The 7,458-nt window shown below is 45.3% G+C and overlaps 1 long non-coding RNA gene across 8 annotated transcripts in view; it reads left to right on the plus strand.

Annotated features, from left to right (window-relative positions):
* The window catches only part of LOC311438769, a 30,007-nt gene extending 23,852 nt beyond the window's left edge, over positions 1 to 6,155 (plus strand). For 4 of the 8 annotated variants that reach the window (XR_014694300.1, XR_014694304.1, XR_014694305.1 and 1 more), the window contains one exon: positions 1,279 to 2,163. This is a non-coding gene — a long non-coding RNA (uncharacterized lncRNA). Of the gene's footprint in view, positions 1 to 1,278; positions 2,164 to 5,054; positions 5,126 to 5,884 lie in introns of those variants that run through there. The other 4 variants (XR_014694301.1, XR_014694303.1, XR_014694307.1 and 1 more) reach the window with 3 other exon arrangements.
* Positions 6,156 to 7,458: the final 1,303 nt, after the last annotated feature.

Below are 7,458 nucleotides of genomic sequence, written 5' to 3' on the forward strand. Positions count from 1 at the left end.
GTGTGTATTGATCTGTCTGTCCGCAGTGCTGATGCCCTTCAGCTTTTCCCTGCCAGTTTGCTCTGGTGTTCTGTCTCAGAGCTCTGCTAACCATGGCTGCGTTCTTGCAGCGTCACGAAAACGAGTGCCTGTGAGTGCCCTGGATATGTTCCTGGGTCCCAGAGGGGCTGCACGCGAAAGACAGGAGCGCTGTGCTTTGAACTCTAATTAACAGTCTGGAGGTGAGCTTTCAGCCTGACAGCCAAATTTAATCACAGTTATCTGTACGCAGGAGAAGGCTGCTCTGAACCTCCACGAGGATCTGCTAGGGCTGTGAACACGAGGACTTGAGTGATAATCAAGATTTTTGGAAGGGATGCAATCTGTCATTTTCCAGGGCATAAGCCAGCCTCTCAGCAGGAAAGGGCTGTGTGGAACTTGCACCGCTGAGGATTTTTTAGGCATGATGGCATTACACACAGTTCTCACATGCCTGTCTGTAGTGCCAGGGAATGTGCACCGAAAGAGTGCTGACTACTTCTGTCTTGAGCTTGCCCCTTATTTTCCAAGCTTGATGTTGTCCCTGTGGACAGCAGGACCTCCTGTTACATTGCAGAAGCACTTGCTGACTTCTGCCATAGTCTGCTCTCCAGGTGGCTGAGGAGGGATGCTGCGCAGATGAGACTGAAGCAGAGCTATGCTGAGACAATTCTGCGCCTCATTTATGCCAGGAAAAAAAGAAATTGGTCAAGAGAGCCAGAAAGAGACAGGACATGGCGACTGACTTGGCATAAGCAGAATTGCCTCAGAGAAACAGGAACAGACTTGGGCCTGCTATCTTTCAATGCCAGTGCAATGAGAAGCCTTATCAAAACAAAGAGATGTGCTTCAGGGCTCCCTCCTGCTGCAGCTGGGAGGGCAAAGCCCGCCTGTCCACACTCACATTTCTCTGGGGTGACCACGGGCTGGTGTGCAAAGCATTTCTCTGGGCTCAGCTGTCTTCAGTGTGAGTCGGCAGCAGGAGGTAAAGAAGTGGAACCAGCACCCTGACAGAGCTGTGCTGCTGGGCCTGTCCCCAGAGCAAAGCCATGAGGAGAGGCTGGAGTGGCTCTGGGCTGGAGAAGCTTCCTTGGAGCTACTGGCCACGTTGGTCTAGAGCTGGAAAGACACCAAGTCTTTGCCTACGCCTCTGGAGAGATGCCAGACCAAGATGACTTACAGGAAGGCCAAGGACTGCAGTTCTGGCTTTCTGCTTATCTTCAGCTCCTCTAAAGATTGTTCTTGGTGCTTCCATTGCAGATGTGAGGCTGGGAGGATGCAACAGCTGACTGCAGAACTGGCCAACTTTGTTATCACTGGTTTATGGCAGAGAAACCAAGTGGGTGAAACTTCATCGGTTACGAAGAGATCCCTGTAAAACATCCTGCATTCTATTTCTGGTTCCTATTCAGTGATGCAGCCCCACTGAGAAAAGGTACGCTAAGGGTGACCTCGTATTATTCTTCCCTCTTATTGGTAACAGCTATTTACCTCAACCATCCGTGTCAGCAGTGGGGAACAGGCCTCCCCTGGGAAAGTTTTGGTGCTTGTACCCAAACTCAAAGGCAAGAGAAGCTCTCGGTGAAATGCACGGTAACGTGCCTAACCTGTGCAGCTCCCTTTAGAACAACACAGCAGAAAATGAAAAGTCATAATCAAACAATCTTGTGCTGTTGCCTGATAATAATGCTAATAATAATAATAAAAAAGCCCTGCGTGGATGTATGGGAATTCAGCTCTCAGATCTGTGCTGTTTACATGGACAGCTAATGAGATGGTTCTAACACCAAGAAAAAAGCAGAAGTTTGAAAATAGGCTGGACTGCTGCCCAGGTTTTTTACTCGATTTCCTGTGCGTACACTAGCCTGTCACTTCTAAACCTGTTTTGCCTCTCACTTAGCAGTGGAGCTGTGCCTGGATAAAAGCATTTAATGTGTACTATCTAAATATTAGCTTTATAATGTGGATCTGTTGCTTGCTCCCAGGGTATCTCTCAAAAGCAAGCTGCTCTGTTTTGTTATGTTGTCTATTGATCGCTCCTGTTCGCTTTGGTATTTCTGATGTTGTTGATTTGCCTTGCTCTTGCAGAAAGTGTTGCCAAGCCATTAGGAAACTGAATTATTAAACCTGATTGATTTTCCTTGACCATGTAGTTGATGCTGTCATGTAGGGACCTTTGCCTTAAGCTATGCAAGCAGGGTTTTGGTAAGTGCCTGACAGCTCTCCTCATCCCTTTGCTTCATTATCTTCCCTCTCTTTACTCCACTATCATTACGAAGAGGACGCTCTGAAAACCATTACGCGGAGTCATTTTGTTTTACTGTCAGCCTCCCTTTGCTAACAGCCCCACAAACGATGGGATTTGTCTTTCTTTTCGTTCTGGAGGTGCACAAACAGATCAGCCCATTTACTAAGGGCCTCAGCGCTGACACCACTGTATCCATGGCAACACAGCAGCCTGCGCAAAGCATCCACAGACACTGGGAAAATCAGAAATATCAAGTGATGACAAGGAGTCGCTGCAGACAATAGATGTTGATGCGTTTCACAACCACCTGAAATGCTTCTCTCTCCACCCATCAGGTCCTTGATTATAACATGCTTCGCGTTTATCTCACAGCTCCTTTGCCAGGATACGAGACTCAAGGCAGAATTAATCCCAGCAAGGCAGAATTAATCCCAGTTCTGACTTTTTTTTTGTTCAAACCGCTGGCTGAGGTAACTTACAGGAACGAGCACCCCAAGTTGCTCTGTTGACTCTCCTCTTTGAACTGGCTTGGAGCACAGGGTATCCAAATGAAGAAGCCCAAGTGCTAGTTGAAAAAGACGTGGCCTCTATTAGCCCAATGTGTTTCAGAGCTCATGCAGGTAGCTGTGGACTGCTAGGCTGCTTTGTGATCTGCCCAAGAGTTGCGTGAACTACTGCTTTCTTACCGTGACAGCGGATTTAACAAGATCTGAACCTTTTTATATAACTTCATCTACCTGCTGGCATGGCAGAGTTGCTAAAGCAACTACAGCTGCTCCTCTTCACAGATCCCATGGGTTCTTCCGCTCTGCTTTCAGGAGAGAACATGCAGGCACATGGGCTGCAATTCAGAAGCTGGTTGCAGCAAATGTATCAGTTCATTAACCCAGGGGCTTATGTGGGGAAACATCTGTAATTCAGATCAGATAACTGCACATGAAGTCCTGATTTGTGCTGCTAGATAACCATCGGCAAATATATGGGCACAAGCTGGCAGGAATTTACAGTTGTTTTGTATGTGCTGCCCTACAGGGGCACCTTATCTCCATCCCTCATCTTTCATGTACAAAGCAGACCTTTCAAGTGATGTGCTGGTGATGACCCTGAAGGAGGAGCAGCAAGCCCACAGGTAACCTTCAGGCATTTAGGACCACCTTCCTCAGGCCAGGGACTTATTTCAGCCACACTAAGACGTGATGGATGTGTTCAGTGGTCAGGCTGAGGCCGTTCTCAAACTTAGACTACAACACCACATTTCTTGTTTGCACGGAAGCTGATTTTGAGGCAGAGTTTGAGGCTTGTTGATGGGAAAGAGCCCAGCCGCGTTTGTTTAACCTCTAGCCACAGTTCTGGCAAGGCAGCGTGATGTGATTTACAGATGAATCTTCTGAACTTCAGTTTTCCTGAGGGCTGTGATCAATGAGCCTGAAGCACCGCTGGGCTAGCAGCCAGCAGGGCCTTTGGGAAGTGTGCGGCGTACATGAGGCTACTTCCAAGTCCCTCTTCTTCTTTTGGGCAGATCCTGCCTCACGGCCTTTATGCTCTTCTCATGGCTGATCCACATAAGAGGGTGAAGTCTATCACAGCCCTCTATGAATTGCCTTAATTCTTCAGTGCTTTTAGAACTGCAGGACACAGACTCCTGTGCCTGCTCCAGCCCTGGCGTGAAAGGATGCAGGTTTGTCTCTTCCAAAACTGCCTGAGGACTTGTAGCAGCAAACAGGCCACGTTTGTAGCCTGTGTGAATAAACAGCCCCTCATTCCCTCTGCACATGCCTCCCCTCTCTCAACAAATAACAGCAGTGTTTTATTCATAAAAAGGGGAAAAGAAATATGAAACCCCAACCCCAAGATGAACTATGTTGCCCTGTATTGTAGTGTTAACTTGATTAGGAAAATTTTTTTCAGCTGATAGTTTAAGCTCTAGGCGTGGAAAATGTAGTAACATTTACATGTTTGAACATAAGAAGATGAGCATATTAAGTAAAAAGCCTTATCAAAATTCCACATTAATAAAACAAGCTATCAGTGCATCAGAGAGTTGAAGAGCTTCCATGCGCAAGCATGCAAGCGTAGTAACAGACTCCTTCTGAGGTTTTAATTCTCAGTAGATATGTTAGAAAAAATCAGACTTTCCATTAGAACAGGAAATTAAATCTCAAAAATAGGATACCCCTTATGTTCTAACCCATTTGAATATTTAGTAATTTATAGATCCTTTTTACTTCAAAATGCAACTTTTCTGTATAATTTTCTACTGATGCAATGTGCAAAGAGATTTCACCACTTAAACCTTAGTGTGTGTTCTGTTCATCTCTAGGTAGGCAGTGGCTGTTTATTTTCTTATTGCATTAGCAGGCCTAGCAAGGCTGAATGGGGCAGTAGTTTTTATTCCCACAGCTTTCATGCTAGATAAAGAAGGCAGTGCTTATACTAGTGAGAAGCTAGAGATGGCTAAGCAAATAATCCAAGCTCATAAAATTGCATTCGATACTTTCTGGCAATCATAATTCCCTGCTATAACTAGAAAATGTTAAGAGCAACAAACCTTATTTTCTAGAGAGCCGCCTTCTCCTTTCGTGTGGAGCCGGGAATTTAACAGCTGAACTGTTCCTCTCTACCCCAGAACACGGGTTAAAGCAGTGAAAAATGGCTTAGGTTAGGAACTTCCACCATCTGCATTCTGCCAGGATCGGTACACCCCTCACTTCCTTTTGAATACATTTACACAACCTCCTGCGAGATGTCCCTAACATGACAAGCCTGACATCTGCTTTTTCCTCTTCAGCAGAGGCAAGCAGCCCCATAACCAAGATGTCACAAAGCCTCAAGAGTGGAGAGAAAAAGTAGCTGGGTAAGGTAAATGCCGGGGGGAAAAAGGAGGCTCTGCACAGAACTGCATCCTCAGGAGGGGACCTCTGCTGTGCATTTTGCACTGCCGTGTGTGTCTGGGGACCCTCTGCTTTCAATCACAGCACTGAGAAATGAGGATCGAGATGCCCCCTGGAGCGGAGTCTCTACTGTAATTTTTCTCTCCTTGTGTCCCCAAGAGCAGGTGCCAGCAGTATTTAGTACTCTGCTTGCTTTCAAATCATTCTAGCTCTGATGTAAAAACTGGCTTTTGACATCTAAAGCATTTAGCAAATGAGAGCATAGCTCCCTAAAGCTAACTAATCCATCATAATTCACGTGGGAACCTAGTTCCCTTGCACAAAAAGACCAAAGATAGCAAAGGTCTACAAAGGCAGAGCTGCCCTTGGTGACAGTCCTCCCACTGTGGCTAAATCCTTGCTTAAAGCTTTCCCGTGGTAACCTGAGGCATTCGTTTACAGACAGGTAATATCTCCCACTAATCTTTAAAAGGCAGATGTTATCAAATGGGAGACAGGCAGAAAACAGAAGTCTTTCAAACGGAAATTTTACCATATGAGCTAATGATACAGTTGAGTTTCCTGTCCAAGTCAGAAGCAACTTGAACATAGTCTCTGCTGCAAAGCCAGGGATACATATGTAATATTTTCAGTAGATGCTTTTGGTTTGCTTAGAGGTTGGTAATGCGTTTTAAAGAGCTATTCACCTCACTTTTTTTTTTTTTTTTTTTTTTCCTTGTTGGCTCAGCTGGGCACTGGGACCCTGGAGCTCTGTCACTGGGAGAAACATCTCAGCCAAAACAAGGCAGGAACCATGCCTTCACGGTCACCTTAGCCTAGGTGCTTCCAAGGGGAAAGGTGGCAAAAACTGCTCAACCGGTTGTGGCACATGCCCAGAGACTGAGAACATGCCACTGGGGAAAGTGCACAAAAGCACCACAGAATGCTTTCCGTCGCTTCGTAATTCTGGGTTCTGCTTGTAGCGCTTCCGATCACGAATAAATAAGAGTTGGCTTCGACTTGACTGCTCTGTTCACTTAGCTAATGCTGTGACATTGGCACCGAGTCTTGGGTCATACTGTGTTTTTGAGAGATTAAATGTTTCCTTCTCTGCTCTGAAGGGAAGCCAAACACCTAAGTTGCCAACAATTACAGCTCGATAAACTGGCAGAGGAGATGCAGGACTTTGTTATTATAGCTATATAGTCTAAAGAAAAGGACGTATATTGACATGGTCCCTTTTAGACTGTGGTATTTCTCAGCTGCTATTTCAAACGAATCGTTTTAAAAAGGTCTACAGACAATGTCTTCCCTCCTCCTTTTAGTAGGCAGGCAAAGATCCTCTGTATTTCACATGGTAGACCTTCATATAGACATTCATAATTCAGTGTGTCAAAGCTTTACTATAAAGCTCATCGTTTGTGAGGTTATGTAAAAATCTCCTTTGTAAAAAATCCTTCCCCACTATCTCTTAGTGGGATGATGCTTTTTGATCTCTGCATGAATATTTCTAATAAAGATACGCGTGTGTATCTTAACATCTCTAACATAAATTATAAGAATCTTCCCTGTCTTAAAACGTCTAGTGTCAACGTTGTTGCTGAATATTTAATGTAAAGTATAATGTAATTTGACTAGATAATTATCTGGTGGAAAGTGGTGAATGCCACGTTGTTTTTTCTGTGTTTATTTTTCATCATCTTTGATGACTTGTTTAAAGGAGAGCTGCAGCTGAATGACTAACTTCCAAGATTCACCTTCTCTCTCTGCAGCCTGCTGCTGAAAAGAGGCTGCTAAAGTACTGCATTGGAGCTAGAGGCACTGATTTCTCCACGGCACATGGAATATTCTGAGCCTTTCTCTGGTCAGTTTTATCACCCTGAACTCCAGGATCATTTGTAGACAGCATGAAGCCTATTTATTATCTTTCCACTGAGACCTCTCTTCCATGACACTCATCACAGGGCTTATTTCCCACAAAAATATAAGCTGTCCTTTCCATTTTTTTTTTTTTTAAATAGTGTAAGCTCAAAATAAGCTGAGCTTGTGGGGGGAGCTCCTCTGGGGTCTTTGTATGGCTGTGTGGGCCTCCAAAGGGAGGCACTGAAGAGGACAGCAGGGAAAGGCACTGCTGTGGCCCTGGGTATGCAGGTACGCTGTCCTTGACAGTCTTCACTCCTGACAGTCTGGAAGAATGACTGCCTGCAGCAAATGTTTCCTCTGGAAGCATCTCCTCTGGATGGATATACATCACTGACGGTGAGCAGCCAGGGGGGATCATGATGGCTTTGTCCTCTTGGCATGATTCTGCTCCCTTTGCAT

Source organism: Aythya ferina (assembly GCF_964211825.1).
Source record: "Aythya ferina genome assembly, chromosome: 6".
Taxonomy (NCBI): Eukaryota; Metazoa; Chordata; class Aves; order Anseriformes; family Anatidae; genus Aythya; species Aythya ferina.